This window comes from Phasianus colchicus, chromosome 14 (genome assembly GCF_987193195.1).
Source record: "Phasianus colchicus chromosome 14, bPhaCol1.hap1.1, whole genome shotgun sequence".
Classification (NCBI taxonomy): Eukaryota; Metazoa; Chordata; class Aves; order Galliformes; family Phasianidae; genus Phasianus; species Phasianus colchicus.
Genome location: NC_143449.1, coordinates 6,744,470 through 6,767,142, shown reverse-complemented (window position 1 = coordinate 6,767,142; position 22,673 = coordinate 6,744,470). Strand labels below are relative to the sequence as shown.

The following is a 22,673-nucleotide window of genomic DNA, read 5'->3' as shown; positions in this document are numbered from 1 at the left end:
CAGAGCCACTGCAAATCTTTCATCACAAGCCCTACTGGACAACTTGTGAAATCAGATTCCAAGCAGAGGTTCCAAGGGCACTGTTTGGCTCAAAGGATTACTGAAGACAGTAGAGATGTCACTGCTCTCAGTTCTACTTCAGGGCAGTGGGATGAACATAGCATTTAAGGACAAGCCTGCCTTTTATTTCCATCTCACAAAACACAGTCAAGGACCTTACTTGTAATTAAAGATCTCTCTGCTCTCATACATGTCAGGCAGTCAAAATAAAACATGGGATCTCTTCTGGGATTACCTCCATGGCCAACATATCTTAAAGTCACTGTTCTACTGAACTGGACTATTTTACCAGACACATTAACACACACAAAGTCAAAAACAATAGACACATCTCCCTTGCATCAAAATAACCTGATTTCTATCAAGTGTCTCCTCCTTTTCAGCTTCCTCCTACTCCTGGACTTTTTCTGGATACTTTCTCTTATTCTGCTTTGGGGAATTTTCAGTAAAAAAAGAGACTCTGTGGCCAAAACATGCAGAAGAAGTGACATCTACCTCCTAAGAACTTCTGTTGTCCTTGCTAGAAGAAATTCTAAAAAATTCCAGCTCTACTGGAAATCAAAAAGGGTCCTAACATTCTTTTGCAAAAGCATGGGAAAAGCCAGTCTGCTGCTGCCAATAGTGTAACTTATCACGAACTGTCAACTGAGAGAGGATCCCAAAAGAAAGTTGTTTTTTAGGCTTGGGAGATCTCAGGATGATGTAATGTTTGACAATAAGCTTTTGACTTAGGGTAATCCAAAAATTAACAAATGTATTGAATTAAAATATTTTAACGATCAAAGAGTTTGCCTTTCTGACAGAGTTTCAACTGCAGTATAATCATCAACTTTTCACTTTGAAGGTTTGACTAGAGCATAGGAGATGCCAAAATCAAGAAGGAAATGAGAAAATTGGACATAGCCTCTGCAAAATGAACTCTGGAGTAAAGTAAAATGGATTAATTTGCTTTTCTTGCATTTTGCTCTATGGACTAAATACTTTGGATATCTCTCTTTTCTCCATTGTAAGATCTCATTAGCTCCTCACTGGAAGCACAGCTACCACAACCTGTCTCGTATAAAACTGATTTTTCCAAAAAAAACCCAACAAATAACATAAGGTGAAAACAAGCTTAACGGAGTGATGGAACTCTATTATGAAGTGAATAGCTGCTCCCTGTGCCAATACAGTCTATTTAATCACAGTCTAACATTTTAATTATGTATATAGCTAAGGGGACTAGTTTGCATTGGCTTAATTACTCTGCATGATAATGCGAACAAAGGGCCTCTGTTAAAGTAATCAACAAATATTTTAGCTGGCTGAGTTTCCTCAAATGTTCCAAGACCAATGAAAGATCTGATCATTAAGCATTTACTGCCCGAGAGCTATTTTAAACCTGTGCCCTTCATATCACAGCTGGCCCTTTGAGTAGCCTCGAACTCTTTTTATCTGAAAGCCCTCATAAGGCAGGACAAAAGAATGTCTCTCGTTTGGAGCGAGCTGCCTGTGTCAGCTGTGTGATGTTCACTAGCAGGAGATGTCTATCTTAATGAGCTTTTGGACAGGAACAGCGCTGCCACTTTCTAACTTTTGTCCAGTTCACAGGACTCCTGATGCAGGGTGCACTGGATGTGTTAGAATTGTAAATGAACCCCAGCAACTGCACATTTCATAAGGATCCCACAGTAACAATTAAGCAATAGTCTCTGCTGTTGTGGGCCTCCCCTGCCAGCTAATTGACCACGACTGGAGCTATGCAGAGAACCACGCTGAAGGCGAGGACACACAACAGAAGTGAAGGTTCATTATCTGGCAATGAAAAGGAAGTTAGCACCAATGGGAACTGGGTTTTAAAAGACTGAAGGTTTAAGGCTTTCACGTTTTGTCATTAATTTCTCCATTGCCCAATAGAAGCCAAGAGCTTTTAAGTACACTCCATTCTACTGAGCCCTGGGAATCTGACCAGTGGTGTCCATGCACATGCTCCAAATCTACCCAAGTAGATGGCAGAAGAGTGTCCAAGAATGTTAGAAAGTTGTGTAGACTGTTTGTTTACTAAAATTCCACAAAAAAAATTAGGAAACTCATGAAAGAAACTGACTGTCATATCACAGCTAGGGAGTATCTTCATGGCACCTTGCAGGAGCTGAAGTCCAAACACTTTACAATCCCATTTGTGCCCTCACTCTCGCAGCAGCACAGCCTGCTCCATGGCACACGGGGACTCACCCCTGCTGTGTCCTGAGTGGGCCAGCTCATGTGGGGGAGCAGGGGCAAGGGGAAGAGAACCACACAAGTTGTTGAGCATCACGGTGGGCATTTACATATTTCTGTGCTGAGTCATTCCTTAAATATCCACTTTCTCAATGAAAAAGGAACCTTCCCACCCTCTTCCTTAAACAAATATGCCAAAATGTTGGTGATAAATCTAGCAGGGAGGACTTAGTAAGATCTAAAAACCTGTTTAGTTATTACATCAGGGGAGATTTACTAGAAGAAGAACAGGGAGGTCTCCTGTACTCGCAGACAGCCCAAGAATATATATTTCATGCATCTGACTGAGAAGAAGCTATAGAACTATGTCATCCCCCCTTCAAGGCTACAGCTATTTCAATTTCACTTCCACTATATGTTAATGTTCTGAGATATTCTTCCAGTCCAGTACAAGCACCTGTTCTGTGCTCCCTTCTGTGCTGTGCTCAGCTGGACCCAAATCCTCCTCCCTCCCCCATTACTCCAGCTAACAGGCCCTAGAATTTCCCTTAGCTCTTACAATCCACCTTGCCTTTCAGTTCTTCTACCCTCAGACTACAAAGCCCACCTCCTTTCCTAACATCTTATTTATGCAGTTGATCATATCAGTGGAAAGGCAGTGGTGACAGATGATGATCATTTTGAGTAAACTCATGCACAAAAGAAATAGCATAACCGAAGAGAGAAGGTACAGTGCCACTATTCTGTTACGTAGCAAAGCACCTCTAGGTGACAGCTAAACTGTTAACATGCTGCATCATTAAATAAGGCAATGATAAATACGTATTTTTTTAATTTACATTCATTCAGAGTCAAAGCCACTCGAGAAATGACAATTCCCAGGATCTGATTTCCCTCATCTACATTCTAGTCCAGTCCCTGAAGCTTTTCCCTTACCTCATTTGCATTTTCCCTCATTATTTTCTGTTTCCACAAATTCAATTAGTTTTGCCCAACAACTCAAAAGGGCTAAAGGTTACTGGAGAGCAGTGTGGTTTTTCTGTCAACTTACTGGCACGGTTGTTAAAACATAAGCCTGAAGAATAAAATGCAGCAGAACAGTGAGTGAAACTCCTACAAGGCCCCCATGGTCTCAGAGCACTGGATGTCTGTGTGGTTACTCTACTTTGGCTGAGATGGAAGCAGAAAGGAAGCAAAGGAGGAGGAAAAAGGTCTTTTACAGTTCTGAGCACAAGGCAAACATGAGGAAAAGATGTACGATGGAAAACAAAGGGTAAGGAAACCACCACATCAGCCTTGTCTTGTTCACTGCTGGGTAACTACTGTTGACTGACTGCAGATTCCTGAGCAGTCTGCCGTGCAGCTCTTCACCGCCTGCCTGCATGCAAGCCTTGTGCTGTGGTCTTGGCTGCCATTTCTGTCATACTTCTGTAGAAGAAACCTTATTTCCAGACATACTTCCTCCACCACAGCCATTGGAGTGGACTATAAAACATTCATAGCCACATGCCTGGGCACAGCACAAAAACGGTGTCCTTAAATTGTACACAGATAGCAACCTATATGGTATAGCATTGGTATGATCCATTAGGGAAGAGATCTGACCTGTCAGAGCCATAATAGGCCATACCCAGCTTTTATAGCTCACATCTCAAAGTCACCAGGCAGATGATCCCCAGTACATGCTGAAACAAACAACATTTCAACCTTCTTTGCAGCCTCGCTAAAAAAGTGCAAATCACAGAACTTATCGACATCATCAGATTTCTTTTTGGACTGAAAGCATCTACAGAGCTCTGAAAACATCAGAACCTCATCAGAAATCAAATGGATAAATACTTTTCCGTACTACAAATTCCAAATTCTGTGTCTAACTTAGGAATTTTCTGACTGAAATTATTTCTGTGTTATTCACATTCATTTATTAATACTCTCATCAGAAAATACATCTCTGTCTTAGATACTTTCCAGTCTTCATTTGGAACTATTCACAGAATTAGTAACCTTTGGTTTCTGGGAGAAACAATTCCAATTATCTGCAGCATGGATTTGTCTAAGTACACAGCAAAAGTCAGCAAAAGGTTCTGGGGATAAAATGGTTTGGATGGATGTAAGAGTGTTACTGGTTTAAGATCAAAAAAGTTACCCTGGCAACCAGCTGCACCCCAAGACCTTACCAAACCCTTGCTGTCCTTCTCCCTTGCTCTACTGAATAGCAGCAAATTCAAAACTGATTTAAAACTTTCTTCTGCCAGCAGAGTCTTTGAAAAAACTACTGCAGGAGACTGCCAATGTCCAGAGGGTTAAAAATAGATGAGAAACTTACATGAATAGGAGAAGCAATAATTAAAACACTAATCATTTCACTTTTATAAAAGGACAGCAAGAAAGGGAAATCAGAACTGATTTCTGGCAGTATGCACTGTTAGCATTCTGGCATCATTTTCCATATACACAGATCTACCAGAATAGAAACAAGTATTAAAACAGTTTTTAAAAAAGATACTTGCTTTCACTAGTGATAATAACACTTCTCTCCTCCCTGAAAAAGCATCCTTTTCTTTGTCAAGTCAGGAAAAGAGGTCATGACAGTTTTTTTATAAAATTTGGAACGTTTTCAGGCAGCTCTAACAACAGCTGAGAGCCTTACAGCCAGTGTATGGGGAGAGATGGGAAGCTCTGCACTGGGCATTCCTGCTTTCCTGTACTGCATTTCTGTAATATATACTTTTTATGAGTCTAGAAAATAATTTATGTATGGATGTTCAGTCTAAAGTTATACCTGTGTTCAGGCAGCTTACGTCTATGTTTCTCCTGTGTAGTAGGCAACACTCCTGTTTGCCCTTCCAGATCTTTACAATTAATTCCAGTCTAAGTGAATTAGTCTGCAATAACTCTCAGGCCATAGTCTTCTGATGAGGGGGGAAAAAAAGTATGTGAAAAATATGATGATGATCCTGCTTCTCCCCACTTAGCTCCCTTCTCCAATCATCTCTGTTTACTTATATGGGTGTGAAAGCACAAAAGGGGAAGAAGCAGGTCAGTCTGGCTCCAGTGTCCTACTGGAAATGTCTCTCGACTCTTTCCTGCTCAAAGCAGACATTCTGTGTTTAAAGGTGCAGCATCCAGACTTACCATCACTTAGCTAACAGATTTTCTTAAGCCTCTCCTAGATTTTTAGCAGCATCCGACTTGCATGGGTGGTTCCAAAAATAATACCTCCTATTTATTTCCACAGAAACTACAACAGATATGAAGACTGCAATAGTATTATTTGATAGAGCATATTATCAGCTACAAAACACTACTTCTCAACATAGCCACCAACATTAAGCATGCATTTTTTCCGGAGATAAACAAGAGCATGCACGCTGCATTTGTAGAAATCTGTACCAGTGAAGGTGACCCAGTGCTTCACAGCTGCTCCCATCATTGCTAGGAAAACGTTGCCCACACAGTCCACCTTTCATCAGCCTGAACAGATGGAAGACAGAAGGCATCAAATCCAGAGTATAGGACACTCCAATCAAGACTGACAATGTGCTCCATGGTCTTCAAGCTGGTACAAGCCTGGCACTACTGTGTTGCAAGAGGAAGGATGCCATCCTCTCTGGCCTGTCTCAGGAAGCTCAAGCTTTCACCTTAGTCACTGTCACAACGTAGCTGCCAAAGCCCATGGTTTGTCTGAGTTCCAGGAAATCCAGAAGGATCACCTCTTTCCTATTCCAAAAGGCAGAGCACATCACTTTACCTACTGAAAGCTGTGTCTGCAACTTCTTCTTCCATGAGGAATTCACACGTCACTGCTGCAAGAACTGCCATTTTTACTCCTATTGTAGTGGTCTTGTCATCAATAATGATGAGATTCAGGTAACTGTCACCTTCAGCCTTATGTAGGTTCAATAGGTCCTGACAAATGTGCATACAGTGTTCTTTCTGTTCTTGTATGAGCATTTGTGGGCCCCACCTGGTGCAAACTTTCTGATATTCCAACAGTGCCACTATCATTTCCAATGCACTGAAGTTGATGTTCAGCTCTGTACACAATTCTTTCATTGTAATCTACCAATTCGTATGGATGAGCTTCATTCCATAGTGTGACAGCTGTGCATGGCCATCCAGAACATGGCTTGCTTTTCATATTGCTGCCACTGTTGCTGAAACACACCACCTCACTGTGCTCACACCCACTGACTGGTCTCTAGAAACGTTCAGCAAGCATCAATGGATGTCAGTGGGTGCTATTTTTTCCTCATGGAGGAATTTAGTTCCACCCATTGGCTTCATCCACACTTCCATGTCAGATGCCATTATGTCAGACTGCCCCTCTGCTGCCATCTGTCACACAGCAACAAAATGTAATGGCATATTGGTGGGAAGGTTCAATCTCTGCTGCCATCCCACCAACATCCACCTCTGACATCTTGGGCCAAAATAATAAAACAGGAGGCACTACTATCAGAGCAGTCCTCATAGATCCATTAGGAAAGTGAGAATTTTCAAAAAGTTTTAGATCATGAAGACAAACAACTGTAAAGCTAAGTACCAAAAATTACAGTCCTTTCATGAGGGTGGATTACTAAGAGCTAGTGAGAGCCAGTAAAGACTCGCCTTCCTGAATGCACACACAAAAAAGCCATTAATCTTTCTTTACATGAGAAACCTAACGATGAAAATGATGTTAAGGTCAAAATATCTTCCTCTGGTTTTGTCTCTGTGTGCATTCTAGTATTGCTGCATTCACTATGGCTTTCTCAGCCCCAGGGACAGTATCTCAGAGTACCCCAGGCAGACCTATCATGAAAGCTAAGTAAATGGAAAGATGAAGTATGGAGTCACTGTAGAAGTCACTATAGTCGCTTTGAGAAGAGCAAACCAGGACAATATTTATAGGATTTGTTTCCAAATTCAGTTCTGAGTTTGTGCAGCTTCAGAGTCAGCTGGCAGAAACCTTGGAGCATCGATTCTCTGAAAAGGAGCCTTTCCTCAGTATCTCAAATTAGATACTCAAAAAATAAATAAATCCTCAGCACTAATATTCAACTTCCTATTTTCACTAGTAGCAGCTTTTGCAAGGATAATTTAATTCTTCTGTTTCATCTAGCATTGAGGCCTGTAAACTCCTTTGAGGATGCCTACCAGGAATTCGTCAACATGAAGGATATATACTAGTAAGATCATAATCAAGTCAATCAAGGGGAGAAATTCAAAAGCTTTGCCACTAAAGGAATCAAACATAAAAGCCTCCCTGGGGGGAAGAGGTTTATGTACCATGCCTGGCCTATGTTAAGAAAATTAAAACTCGTTTCACGACATAAAAGAGCCAAAGTGTCAAGTCACTAAAAACAGTTTCCAGTACAGATGGCCTTTTCCAGACTGGTTTATGGGGGAAATCAGATTTATAATACATTTTAAAAAACAAATCTGACAAAACCATAACTAAGGGATATATACATGGAAGACAGCACAGAACATATATTAAACAAGGACAATTTAAACGCAATTTAACAGCCATCCACGTTGCTATAACTAGGGATACTTCCATTTATATTCATGGCAAACTTTTGCTTTTTCAAAGGAAATGTTTGCAGAACAGATACTCCTAAGGAAACTAGCCTAACATAAAGAGTTGAGTTTTGTTCTTATTTCTCAGAGTCAGTTCAGATGGAAGAGTACCAGCGCATGAGAAAGTGAACCCAGACTACTGCTGGGTATGTGTGTTAAGGAATAGAAAATGTTCTCAGCTTTATTGCTTTTTAGTTCTGTTAGAATAAACAGTTCTCTCCTTTCTTCTCCCTTCCCTGGTTCAGTAATTTTGTTTTGAAAGCTCTATTTTTTAAGATGAAATGTTATAAATCAATCATTCAGAGCAGGATGGAAGGAAATCAGTTTTCTGAAGAAAGCTATCAATGGAGTATCCAGAAAAGGAGAAAAGAATATAACTGATTGTTACAGGGTACACGTCAAACAAAAAGGTATTATTTTCTTACATGCAAGAAGGATGATCTACTAGTTCCTTTCCAAAACTGCCTTCCCCTTTTGAAATTGTCTTATACAGAGGACTCCATAGAAATGAAACAGAAGATTTAGCTGCAGAGAGAAATGGTGCATTCTGCATTTGAGGAAGTAAGATGATTTCTAACTTTATGCCAGCAGTGCTTAAGGAAATGCAGCTACATAACTAGGTAAACGTCTTATTGCCTCTAAGAAGAGCCATAAAGAATCTGGTGGAGATTTTTCAAAGCTGCCTCAGGGGATGGATGTCCAATCTCCATTAAAATTAACAGAAATTGGCTCCTCAAATCCAGTCTATGGCTTTGAAGAACCAACTCCGAGGGTGAATGTAGAGAGAGTATCAAAGAGCAAGGATGAGTTGGGTGGTTAACTGTATGGGAGTCCCTTGTTTGCTTGCTTGTTTCTCTGAATAAAAAGGAAGTGGAGGGGAGGAAGACGACAACAGCAATAATGAAGAATAAGCATAATAATAATAAAGAAAATATAAATTGAGATTGAACTAAATACTCAAACAGATATATATAATTTTTTTTTTTTTTTCCAGTGGACTCTGAAAGTTTTACAATGGTAACTGGAATTCCTTGCTTGAACTCAAGACTCAAATCTTTTCTGGCATGATGATCAATTTAGCAACTAATTCTCAGCTAGAACAAAGTTATTTAAATTTGCCAGTGTTCTCATTTTATTCTCTTAAGGTTGAAGAGAACTTTTAGATATCCAGTAAAAAAAGAGTAAATGAATTGAAAGATCTTCAGTTAAGTTCTGAGAACTTGCAACTTGCCAAATAACAGAACTCAAGTAAGACTGAAAACTTCGGGGAACATTAATACTGCTAAACATTTTGAAACAATTTCCACTAGAATTAACAAGTATTTTTAATTGAAGACTGTTCTCTTAAATTACTACAAATGTTCATAAATTGATGTTCTTATTAAGAATTAGTATTATCCAATAAAATGTAAAAGCGGGAATTTAAGAATAAATAGAAGGAAAATAATTAACACCAAACAAGAATGCCTAGAACTCACTGACACAGGAGATAGCCGAGGAAAAGCTCAATCACTGAAATATTAATTATATGAATAAAAACATCTGAAGTTCCTTAAGATTGATTCCTCAGTACATCTGTAGGAATTTGTCATCATTCCTTTGGGTTGTATCCCCAAAAATACATCCTGTGTGGCAAGACGTCCCATTTGCTCAGTCCTGCTCACCTCCCCCCCAGGCAGTGACAGCGGCTGACAGCGATGGCCATGGCCTGAAGAAAGCTGCACGGCTGGTGCAGCCGGCTCCTCAGTCCCTCTGTCTCGTTGTACAGTTTTAAAGCAGCATGTTTTTATTTCTTTCCCAGAGAAAAGCCCCTGCCCTAGAAACATTTGCACAACAAAAGACAAAGTGGAACGCTTTGAGAATCACCCAGACTGGCCACGTACAGAGCGTTTTCTCTCGGCACTTGGAGGTGTTGTTTGTTGCAGTGCAGAAAAATACAAGCAAGCCGAAATGAGAGCTCTGATGGTTTTAAGTTTCCCTTTCAATTACCCAGCTCCTGCCTTCACAGACAGCTTGTAGAAGCGTGTCACCCAGCTTTCCTCCTGACCTCAGGCTTAAGGGCTTCATCTGTACAAAATAAACTGAGAATGAGTCCATGCTGAGGTACCGAACTGGGACAGAAACGACCACAAAAACATGAATAACGCTCGACGCTACCAGAAGTAAATTAACTCTGACTAAACAAGCCGTGCAAACAGGGTGAAGTCACACTGTAAGATGGACTTTCACACAGAAGGCAGCTATAAACTGAGTGTGGCCTGCAAATCAATCAGCCCCCTGCCTCTACCTAATGAGACCTTTTTCTTTATTGCATTTTTATAGACTTATAAAAACGGCATAGGATGGATTATACGGGCCGTCTGTCTGCCCTGTCCATCTGTCACTGCGCTATTGGTGCTCACCCCAGCAGAACAGGATAGTACATAGCAGGGGTTGCAACTTGAGGGAATTTAGGACCAATTCGGTGACTTTTAAAAAAACAAATAAAACAACAACACTTACGCGACCTCCTCCCCACCAAAACACCGAATTCCAGCACTGCTAGTTTGTAAAAAGGACCGTAAAATCCCAGTGAGTCAACAGGAAAGCTTGTCTACAAAGGCAGCACAATACTTGAACAGCATTTGTGGCAGTACTCGTGTGAATGTCAGTCCTAATTTATGTTAAAAATACAGACAATTTCTCAGAACTCTAAATGGAACATAACCAGTTAAAAAAAACAAGTTATGTCTATTTGGGTAGAATTACTTGAAAGTTCTAGGATAATGACTTCACTTAACGTGCATTAAACAAAGACGTTTTTGGAGCTATTCCCGCACAATCAAAGCTTTCCTGTTCACGTAACTCATTTTTGTGATTCTTTATTTTGTCAGTGTTGCTGTAAACAATGTGCTGCCCATGGCAGGGCGGGGAGACCAGAGATTGTTTAAGGAAAAATAGTCATCCCTCCGCAGAATTCTGTAGTTACATTTACCAGCTGCATAAGTTTTCTGATAAACGGCCAAAAAGGGTCACCGTAAAGCAGCGCTCCTTTAAAGTTGTAATCCCTATTAAAGAAAATTATCTGGACTCTCTCCAGAAACATTTTGGGGGGGGGGAGAGAGAGGGGTAAAAGCTTCCGCAGAAGATCAAATGTTGTTGATTATAAATTCATTACCAGCATAGCTGCTAACTTCAGTAAATTAACAAGGAACTTTTATTACATCCAATCAAGGTCTTGTTAAAGATAACAAGTTCTTTTCATTCCTTGTATTTGTATAACAGTCACTTCTCTGGAACTCATCAAAGCTCGTTGTGAATCCATGCCAAAGTACCACTCTCTCTTTTAACAGCTTTAAGAAAAATAATGAAACCTTATGATCACAGTGAAAAAGCACTGATTATGTAAAAATATTCCAAGATAAAAGATTTGGAGTTGCAGACAAAGCTGCTGTAGCATCGGAAAAGACAGTGATATTCCACAGCAGAAAAGTCTTAAACTGATGAGTTTTTCAAGCCTGTTTTTTATTTCTTTGTTTGTACAAAATAAGCTGAGCTAAACATCCTCTTTATGAAATCTGATAGCGTAACAATGATCCATTATGGTTTCACTTTAGAGCAGGCTTTCACTCAAATATTAATTGCTGAAAACCTGTTTTGCATAATCAGTTCAACCATACGATTATGTTAAGAATCTATCAAATAATCAAAAGTGGGAGGAAAGAATCCTTTGCTTTGAAGCTCTTCGCTAATCATACATTTTAAGGCAAGTTAAGGATTTTCCAGAAAATAACTACATCAAAAGCAAACGTCATGGGACAGGCTATTGAACTGAGATCACTTTCTTACATGCCATGATCCAAACAAATATTTTTCATCCACTTCATTTGTCTGCCTTCCAAGTTTAGTAGCAATGAAAGAAACCTTTCTAGAAAATGTTAAAGAAAGTTCCAATACATATTGAAATCAGTGCCTGGACAAGATGAGCCCAATATGTGATGTCTAACTTACAGAGTAACTGCAACAGAGTATGATAAAAGCATACACAATTGATGAGATTCATCATTTAATAAAGTGAAAAAAAACAACCCAGTTTTTCCTCAGTCCCACGCCTTACCATGCTAAAGAAAGTAAAACCTAAAGGATAATGCATGCTTTTTTTTTAAATAGAGCAAATAAAAAAGCCTTCCTATATACAGTAAGATACTTCCACATTATTTTTAAAGTTTTTCGTACAGTCAATCAGTAGCTTATTGCTTATTCCTGAGATTGTTTGAAGCCCTTTGTTCTACCAAACTATTTAAGAAGGAATTTTCACTGAAATTGCAGTTCTTTTGTTTATTTCTTTTCTATGTCTGTTGGCCAGGAAGAAATACTCATGCACAGAGAAGCTGAACATGAGGATGGCCATTTCTTCTCCTCCCAGTAGGATACAAGTTGTATCTGGGCAGCCTTCCATCATCTGTTGTCCCGGCATAGAAGTGTTTGAAAATCCTCTGTAGAGGCACAGTCCAAAAGTCAAGAGGTGAAGCTGAGAGAGCAGCCACCTGCAGCCTTTTTATATCTGCATAATATCAAATACATTCAACTTAAAATGTTCTTGGAGAGCTCTTGCATCCTGTAATTACCATGTAATGCAACCCTCCTCTCCGAAGCAGCCTAAGATTCATTGGCTCTGGTTAGATAAAAACGATCATTGTTAATCAGGCTAACATTATGTAATGAGCTGATAGGAGGCCTATGGAGCAGCACAGAGGTTTGGAGCCAAGCACTGCTTTGACTCAGGAGGCTCAGTGCTGGTGCTGCCACTGATTTTCAGTGGAGCCTCAAGCAAGTCCCTTTGACTTTACGGCATCTCCTTCGTGCCATGAAGACAGAGGGAAGAGCTCCATCTTACTGCTGGTTGGATGCTGTGCCAGCCTTGCTCTTAGCCTACTCCTCTCAGCTGTCCTCAAACACGGACAGAGATGCCATTTCCTCAGAGTCATGCCAGCAGCAAGTCAGCAGCAGCACACTGTGCTTGCTGTTCTGCCAACCAATCCTGAACAAACCTACCTGATACCTGGGCAGCTACAAGTAAAGTGGAAACACACCTTTGTGCACAAGCAGAAGAAACCTCATACACAATGTGAGCCTTTATAAATGAAAACTAATTCCCCCATACACCCCTCCATTTGCTTCCTGAATGTGGAAAACCTAGCTAAAGTTGAACTGCACTATGCTGTACTGCTGTTTCTGGAACATGAAAAGCTCCTTGCAGATGAGATCTCCATACATGCTGCCCTGTTACCACAGCACAGCATCTCTCCTACAGCTTACAGGCTCTCTACAGAATGCAGCAGAGCAATCCTTGCATTCACAAAGCACGTTCTTGCTGCCAAAGGATGCACAGTCAAAATGAGATCTTGTAAGGAGGAAAGAGAACACACCAGATAACTAGCCTAACAGGCAAAGTTGCTGGAAAGAATCTGTCCATAACAGATGAGGGACTGATGGTGGAAGAGGAATCACAGAAAAGATGACAAGTGGATTATGTTCACAGAAAGTTCCTCTCAAATGGCTAAAAGGGTGAATTGGTCCTTGGTATCAGAAATCACCACAAATTAGCTTCCTCTTCTTTATAGCATACTAGCACATTCATCTTCATGTCTAAGCAAATCAGCTGTCACTGATGGCATGTGATCTGTGACACCAAGAAAACCCACAGTCAGCTTTCCCTTTAAAAGCAAGGGCTCACTATAGCAGCAGCCAAAGCTGACAGGCATGCTCCTTTGCTTGTGGCCTCTGTCGTTCTTTAAAACAAGCAAAATGTCAGAAAAGCAACATCGTCAGTCAGCACACAAATAATATACTGAAGGTTTTTCCTCACAGCAGCAAGCAGAAAGAACCACTAGCAAAAACCATGCAACTCTCCAAACTAAATACAATATGAAGATTTGTTTTCTATTTTAAAAACTTAAGATGTAGCTCCCCACGAGCAGAAAATTTGTAGTAATCAGTTATATTAACAGGACAGGTAACAAGACCCATACATACATTTCCTCCTGTGAGCCACAGATTTATTTGCTGATACATGATATGTAAGTATTCTAAATCATGTACAAGCCAGCAACAACAATCTCTGCAATTGATATTTATTGTGTTCAAATTCTAAATTGAATTTTGCACTTCAAAAATCAGAAAATGACCTGATTGGGTATGGGAAAAATTTTCATTCTGGTACCTACAGAAATTCCACATTATTAAATACACACTAAGCCCTTGTGTTGTTTTTTTTCCTATCCTTTCCCTGTTTGCTTCATTTTTGTACTTGACTTTCATCCCATTAAATTCATTGGCCAAATTAGTCACTCTTATCTGCTTTAAGAATCATTTCATAATTAGCAAAATAGGAAAGAAAAAAAAAAAAACAGGTTGTTTCCAATTCCCTAAAACCCAAATCTAATCCATCCGCTCCAGCATCCGCAGATGCTAAGTGCAGTACGTCTCCTCATTCATATCAGTAATGCTAGCTGTTAATACCTACATACAAAAGCCTTTTGATCTATACAGGAACTATTTGTATGGCCTAGTTCTGTACTCATTGCTGAGGCAAAACTAACTTCAAATCAAAGAAAGCTTGGCTCAATTAAAGTCTACCAGGAAAGAGATCTCCTATTGCTCTTGGCAGTAAACACACTGGAAGAATCCCAGTAAGAGGCACTGTATTGTGGAGCTATATGCCTTTGCATCCAGCGGCTGCAAGAACGTGTTTCAGCTCTATGGGTCAGCCCTGTTTCAGTAAAGCACCCACTGGTGGCAATATATGGAAGGATTTTTTTGCAGAGCCAACAAAAAGACACGTTGATAGGAACTGGTTGAGCTCTGCTACAGCTCGTCTCTCTCCTACTACTTTAGAAGGGACATAATTAAGCAGCAATAAAGTGTGAGAAAAATTAAGGACTGCCAGTCTCAAGCATTTAAAAAAGAAATCAACTTCTTCCCTAAAAAAGGAGTCAAATCAAAATGCAGCTTATTTTTTTTTAGTCAACCTTGACTTTTTTTAAAAAAGGATTCAAGTCTTTGAGGTTTGTGTTTTTGAGGCTCTCCCACAAAGATGCTCAATAATTTATTTTGCAAACTAAAATGCTTGCTGAATGAAATTATTGTAGCAGCCGAGGCTTTAAGAAAATAATTGTATTATGTGTGCTGTGTTTTTAACATTCACTATGGTATTTCTCTGTGTTCCACAGATTTAGTTCAAGGGCAAAGGAAAGGACATACATGGTAAGGGAAAAATCTTTTCTGAAATATGAAATATATTTCTACAAGGTTTATCACTCAGTTGTATAGATTTCATACATCAGAAGGTTTCATTTTGTATTTACAAAGCCTTGGGTACAAGGATCTGTGAATTCTGCTTCTCCCAAGTTATTTCCATAAGAGACAGGCACGAGAAGGTGAGTGCTGTTGGCTTATATGGCTTAGAGACCTGGCTCACTCCAGGAGTGTTCTTTTGAGCCACATTGCTGAAATCATTTCAGACAAACGTATACAAGAAAATTTGGTCTTCTATGACAAAAGAGTGGTGACTGCATCCATATAATGAAGGCTGAACAGACTTCATCTCATCAGTTCATGGTTGTTCCCAGAACATGCAGTGAAAAGGCAGCTGTTCAGTAGGAAAAAAACAAACCTGAGTTGCATGAGTAAGGTATGTCATGACCAGAAAAAAAAAAAAAAGTGGTTTGTGGACCAAAGCCAGCATATGACTAAATACCAGACAAGAGACTTCCTATACAATTTGATCTGCAACAAAGACATAAGATTTGAAGCAAAAACAACAATAAGCTTTAGAAACTTTAAAATACAACTTGGAGAAAGTAATCAAAATTACTTTTAACGATTTTTAAAAAACAGTCATTACAGTAACTCCAACACAGAATTCAGTTAGTTAAAGCATGAGAAAATTCTAGAAACCTTTCTTCAAAAAGATCTGCCAACCCAAGAAGATGATGCAGTATTAAAAGCACCTGTTTATTCAATATTAGAAAATTCAAAAGGGAAGAGGAAGGGACAGATTCCCCCTTTCACACAGGCACTTTTATAGCTGGAACAACTCTTCCAACTGCCAGTTACTTTCATTTCCAGTTTAAGGTCAGTTTTACTTACTGCAGTATGAAAAAGACCTCTGTGAAAGTTGTGTGGGTGCTGGCCTGGTTGTCATGTAAAACACAAGAAAATGAATCTGCCTGCTGCCATACTTTTTATTCATCTCCTTATACTTCCACTGACTCATATTCCTCCATGGTAGCATCTGATCCTAGAGGAGAGGCAGCTCTGTGTTTCAGCCTGGCACTAGCAAACTTTCAATAGCTGCTATACAGCGACAGTCTCACAAAACCTGCTGGTCATGCAGGACTTTCTACCTAAGGGACAGAAGTGGTTGCTCCAAGACTTGCGGATTTACCCACAGTTCTAGTCTGGGATCTGTCACTGAGGTGGCAGCGTGTATTTGGGGATCTTCATTAAAATTTGGCTTTACTCTGTAATTGAAAGACACATCTGTAAAAGCGACTGGTTTGGAGTTGCATTCTACTGAGAGAAGAGGCAGACTGCTCTCTCTTTCTCAGATTCACAAGGAACAACCGCAGGAAAATGTACTTATTCACCAGATTAAGACTCATAAATGAACACAATTACAAGGAGCACATTTTAGTTACCCACAGTAAAATGGCACATAGTCTTGGCCAGAAGGAGATAAGGCTTCCTTGCTCAATAACACAGAGAAGGCCTTGTCCAAAGATTGTACCAATGGAATTAAAGCAATTTGACCCTCCGGTGTGGTTTTCATTGCACAGGCACTAATGGAATAAAGGTGATTCTTACCTCTGGAGGATTATCTGCTTTAATTCCAGCAACTGCATCTGAGGTATGACTAAGCATTACGGTATAATTTTAATAAAAAGTCACTCAGACCAATCTATCCGTACCTCTAAAAAATTACGTGCGCTCCCACTTTCAGTTCAATGCTTGCCAAGTGTCAATACCTAGAACCACCACTTTGTTTTTTATTATATGTAAACCATGCTTACTCAAACATATCTCCTCAGAGACCTAGCTTGACAGAGACATCTTAAGTGCATAGATACGGGGTGTTATTTTTCCCTGGGTCACAGGCTATATTCTGAAATATTAAAGCAAAGAAAAAAGTCGTTTGATTATTAGTATTTCATTATTATACACTAATGTGTATCAAATTTATCACCAGATTCAGGGGAAATAGATGAAAACATATGCTCTTCATTTCAGAAAACATATTTATCCAATTCAACTCAAAAGAGAAATAGACACTGTCAACTCAAAAAAAAAAATAAAAATAAAGTAACATGAAGAAAACAGACTATTTATGATAACTGATAGTGACTGTTTTTATCCACAATTGGAGTTTCTCAGCATCTTTTTTGGCTCCTCGCTTGCAAGTTCCCCTGCCCAGGTCCCAGTGGGTAGCTGAAAAGCAAGTTACTGTCTCTCTTCCTCTGGATTTCTAATTGAAATCCATCTTGCTTGCGATATTTCGTATTTCCAACAGCAATTGGTGAAAAGTCAGGATTTTCCGGGACTGAGCAAGTGACAATAAAAAGCACATGAAGATTCCTCTTCTGAATCACTATCTAGAAGAGCCTACTTTTCTCCTATCTCTTTTTAGAGAGAATCTGCTAGGAACTCTGTCCCCAAGGAAATGTTTAGTGAGTTGATGCTTTTTTTTTAAAAAAACAAACAAGAAAAAAAACAAAAAAACTCTAACCTAGGAAAAAGATAAGTCCCCTCTTCTAGGCAGTGAGATTGGTCAATGCCCAACTCCTATACATAGAACTGGACACTGTTCTCAATAAGTACAGAGGATCCTAGGCACAGGCAAACATACACTTATACACACAAGCACCCAAAGGCTTGGAGGAGTCACATCAGGAGGAATATACCTGAGGTGAAAGAAGATTAAATATCCTCAGGTAAAAGGGTCTTTCTGCTAACAAAACAGAAACATAACATCATGCCAAAATGACCAATGTGTCTGCCTGTCTTCTGGCTCAGTTATATCACAGTAGGCTGTTATGTCACAAAGCCTGGCCAATCACTCGTGAGGATATACTGATAAATAATAATTTATGTGACAATGCTTAACTTACATTTACATGTTGATGACATGTAACATAGCCTTCATTTGCCATCTGAAAGCATATGGAAGGCACCTATTCTGAAACTCCGAAGCGTGCTGCAGACCAGCTTCACAGCTTCTTTCTTTCATTAAGCCTTGACAAAGTGCTCTGGATCCCATCAGAACGCTTAAAGCCATGGCACAAGCAAAGGAGATCACAGTAGCACAAATAAAAAGTTATCCCATTTAAGACACTGGAAAAGCCTCTATCTGAAACCCCACAAAGACATATACCAGGTCCACTATTATTGTGAAGCCATCGATAAGCTTTATCTCAACCACCTGAGTCAAGAATAATTTTTACAGTATTAAGTTCACAACCTGAAACCACAGCACGTAAATAAAAGCACCAGATAAAATAATTACAGCAATAATTCTGCTCCACATTGGAAGGGACACTATCACAGACAGATGTAGAACTTCTCCATCAAACACTGGTACTTAACATATCAAACATAAACAACATTTTGGGGAATAGAGCATACACAGGAAGGTTAATTTTCCATTTGGTTTAAAAAAAAATCCATTTGGTTCCCCTTAAAACTACCAGTATTTCTACAGAGTACATTTATGAAGCAAGGCAAGACGACACCACAGCTGACATCCTCAAATCTGCAACATCTAAAACAATACTCTTAAACTTATTTTTAGAGAGAAGCTATTGTTTTTACAACCTCTCTGTGGTTAACCCTGCTCAAAGATTACAATTAAACCCACTTGTAAGCATCACAACAAAAATGTTTTGTTTTGCAAGCACTCATATCAAATAGAGACCTTATTAAGTTGTCTGCACATGAGTTCTGTACCCAGCTCCAGCCCTCAGAGAGCCTGCACTGCTGAGTGCTCTGCGAAAGATGGATGTTGAAAAGGCATATTCCTTCCTACTTCACAGTGAATGGCTTCTTTGAGGAAATGGGAGTATTAACTGCGATACAACTACTCTTCTTCTTCTTCTTTTTTTTTTTCTTTAAATTCTTTCTGAGAGAGATCACTGCTTCGAGGACCCACAGGCCCAGATATTATTCACAGACCACACACTGGGAGGAGATGCGCTGACCTCAGGTCTGTTACATCATATTAGTGTTACTCCACCCAGGATCTGAAGAGGTCATTTGGATGAAGTTTCAGAAGTTATCAAGAGGAGCCCACATAATAAACCACAAACTTGAGCTGATGCAATTTTGGAAGCCTACACAGCACTCAAAGAGAGGTCAATTTTTTTCCTGTTGATTGTCTTTTGCTTTTGTTTTTAATTTATATTACAGATTTCCTATTCTATTGCCAAGTCCCATAGAAATGAAACAAAACTTGTAGCTATAGTCATTTATCTCATCTATCATTTAGAACAGCCACATAAAAAACAAATGCCCTCTGGAAGGCAGGGCCTGCTGAGCCCTGCAAGCTGGACGTGAGGTTCTGCTTCACACAAGCAGAGAGCCCAGGCTCTCCCACTTCTTTTGTGAGCAGGTTTCCATGTTCTTCTCTCTTAAACAGGACTGAAAACAAACATGGAAAGACTAAAAGCTGTGCTTTCATTTCTTTGTTTCTCAATCTACTTACAGACATCCTTTCAGGTGTCCATAGGGCAGAAGTAAGAAGTAACAGAGAGGGTTAACGGCTTCACTACTGTTGACTGACATTAAAGCCAGGGCAGACGTGGGCTTTCATTAGACAGCAGCTGCACGTATACAAACCACAGCAATCTTCATCCAGAGAGCAAGAGTGTGAATACAGATCTCTTGCAAAAACAGTATATTTAATCTACATTTATCTACATTTTTAGGGGGAAAGGCCTTTAGCAAAATTTTGCCCAGGAGCCCACAGGAGAAGGGAGGGAAAGTATACATACACTGAGGGAAAAAAAAAAAAAAAAAAAAAAAAAAATCAGAAAAAGGCATTAAGAATGTAAACAGAAAAGAATAAAAATAACCACATAGATCAAGTTACTCAGCACCAAAGCAAAACTGTAAAGTTTTCCATTACCTTTCACAGAATGGAGCTCTCCCACTGAGCAAGGCTCCAGCTGTTCTCTTGGCTTTCCCTTGAGCATTGATTATGCTGTACATCCTACAAATCCCCACAAAACATGCATTTATTTGTAGAATATCCCAGCAGTTCAGCAACTCAGGTACCCAATTTGCTAGAAATACCACAGAGAAAAATCATGAACATCATGCAGTTAATTCTGACTGTGGTCCACTGCATATAATTTGGAGGTTCCCTCAGAGGAAAGAGATGAATGCAGAGGAAGTGTTGCTGCCAGACAAGGCAGGTGCTGTGTTCTCTAGGCAGCAAGACCCTACAGCTGCTCCCTGACAACAGAATGAAACGGAGGCTACTTATTTAGGTCCAGAAATTCTATTAAGCTTGGAGCCCACACACTGATGTATATACTTGAGTACTACCAACAGAACAACTTTTTGGCACTTCTTATTATCCAGGCTAGAGTGCTCATGCCCTACTCCATCACCTGGTCTGCTTATGCAATGTAAGTAGGTGCAACACACTCACGTTATCAGCTTCTCTCAGATCTAAGACTTTAAATCTTTAATGGGATTTGAAAGTAGAGAATAGGGTGGATATCACATATATACTGCCAACACATCCCAGATCCTTCTCCTATGAGGACTGCCCACGTGCCATTTAGGATGCCACTACCCATCCCAGTACGGATAGCAGTATGGATCACCTGGATGAGAAACCCCCAACACTCAAAACAAAAGAGAAATATTGCTATGTGATGAAAAGCACAGCGATAGCAGCCAAGCAGCAAGGTTCTAGGCTGCAGCAAGCAACCTAGGCATTTGAGGATTTGCTCAAATGCAACAGCCATAGGCACAGAAACAAAGGAAAGAAGCTGCTTACCTTCAGAAGACCTCAGGCATGCAGAGATCTCCAGCAAGATACCCTTACCTTCCCTGCCTAGCCTTAAATGAGGTCTGGGAAGGGTGGAGCCAGGATCCACCCCTTCCTGACACTCAGATGCACTGCATGCACCTGAGCTCCCTGGGTTGGCCCTGCCTTTCCACCAGGTGCTCATTGTTTCAAGACATGACTTAGCATTTCCACTACAGAGATGGAGAAAAGGTAAATCCTACCAAGAACTGCAGCAGCCCTGGACATTCTTCTTACAAGACTGCAGCTGTGCCTCATGAACAGGATGGTAGCTTATGCAATCACTCCCATGACAGCTCTGACATACCTGATGTCCAGGCAAAGCACTGAGCATTCTTCCTATAGCATCAGGAGGCAAGCAGAGATGTTTAAAAATAGTAAAGCCAAATCCAATTTGATTAGCAATGTCTCATAGGAATAGACACTTTCACTGTGAAAAACCTCATCACCTTTTTCCTACTGAAAAACCATGGTGAAAACTCAACACTGAGAGGACAAGCAGCTAGCAGAGCTGAAAAAACTCTGGTCTTTCATACATTTCCACAATTATGTATATAAAAGTCTTAGGATCTTCCTTCATAAAGGTGCATAAATGTGGAAACTCTGACCATCCACATTGATCTTAAGTGGACCATCGCTTGATAAAGATTATGATGCACCTTCTGTTTCATTTGTGCCTGAGATTCAAACTTTCTTCATTCCCTTAACGTCCCAGTAATGGCTTCCAGCACTTCTATGTGCAGGAAACCAGCTAGCAATGTATTTAATAAATTGCAGCTTCTTCAATTCAACCTGTCAGCAGGAAATAGCCACTTTGTGTGTTGGTGCTTCAGGGATCAATTGCCACCATCTGATACATTGCTCATAGACCTTAAAGGCAGCGCATCAATCACAAGCACAGACTGTATAATATGTCAGTTAACAGCAATGCCTCCAAAAGAAATCCTTCCATCCCAATCTTCAACTACAAAATACTGTGCTATGCCATTTCTTAACGTCTATGCTAAGCTGCAGTTACTTTTTCATGTATCTTCTTTTGCACAAAGCACACTGAAGTGGGGAGTGATAGCAAGGTCAGATTTGTTTTGGAAAAGTCCAAAAGCTTTTCTGCAGCACAGTTATTAGCAGGGCTGTGAGAAGGCCCAGTGGCAATGATATATAGATAAACATCTGCATTCCTTACATACCACAATCATTTTTTCTTCAAGTAGAACTTCACACTTCCAATGCTGAGCACTGTGTATGTGTCAAATAGACACCCACATTCTCTCTCCCCATTTGGTGTCAGGTATCCATCTGATAATTTGCTTTTGTATTATGAAGAGCCATGACTGACTCAGTGATCCTTTCTTTAGATTTGGCAAAGCTCCCTTGCACGCTGAGCAAACATTCAGTCCTCTTACAATACTATGCTAGCTGACTCTTTAGTCAAAACGTATTCCACTACCATAGAGCTGCACTGCAAAGATATCCAGCAATTTTATGCACCGTCTACATAAAAAATAAATAAAGATTGAATTACATTCCTGAGCCCAGGATCCTCTTGCACTATATGAATGTAAGTATTTAATTTGGCTTTCCCTGTTTATGTTAGTTTGTTTTAGTTGCTCTATGTCTTACCCAACCACAAGAATGCAACATAATTGGACTTATTCAGTACTGTTTCTTTGGCTGCTTTTTGCTTCCCAGGAAAAAAAAACGTTTTTAAAAGAAAGTCTAAAAGTGTTTTTTGTTCTTCAGTTGTGAAACTAAAAACTAGACAAACAACCAAAAGAAA

General features: G+C 39.9%; 1 protein-coding gene and 1 long non-coding RNA gene across 3 annotated transcripts in view; both read right to left on the bottom strand.

The window, feature by feature from the left end:
- Positions 1 to 22,673, bottom strand: part of PAK3 (p21 (RAC1) activated kinase 3) — a 226,555-nt gene that overhangs the window by 165,330 nt on the left and 38,552 nt on the right. The gene's annotated exons all lie outside the window — the stretch shown is intronic.
- LOC116229771 (uncharacterized) lies at positions 13,856 to 21,012 on the bottom strand. Its single transcript, XR_004167095.2, has 3 exons — positions 20,867 to 21,012; positions 19,985 to 20,068; positions 13,856 to 15,454 (listed from the first exon to the last, which is right to left on the bottom strand). It is a non-coding gene; the product is annotated as an uncharacterized LOC116229771 (long non-coding RNA).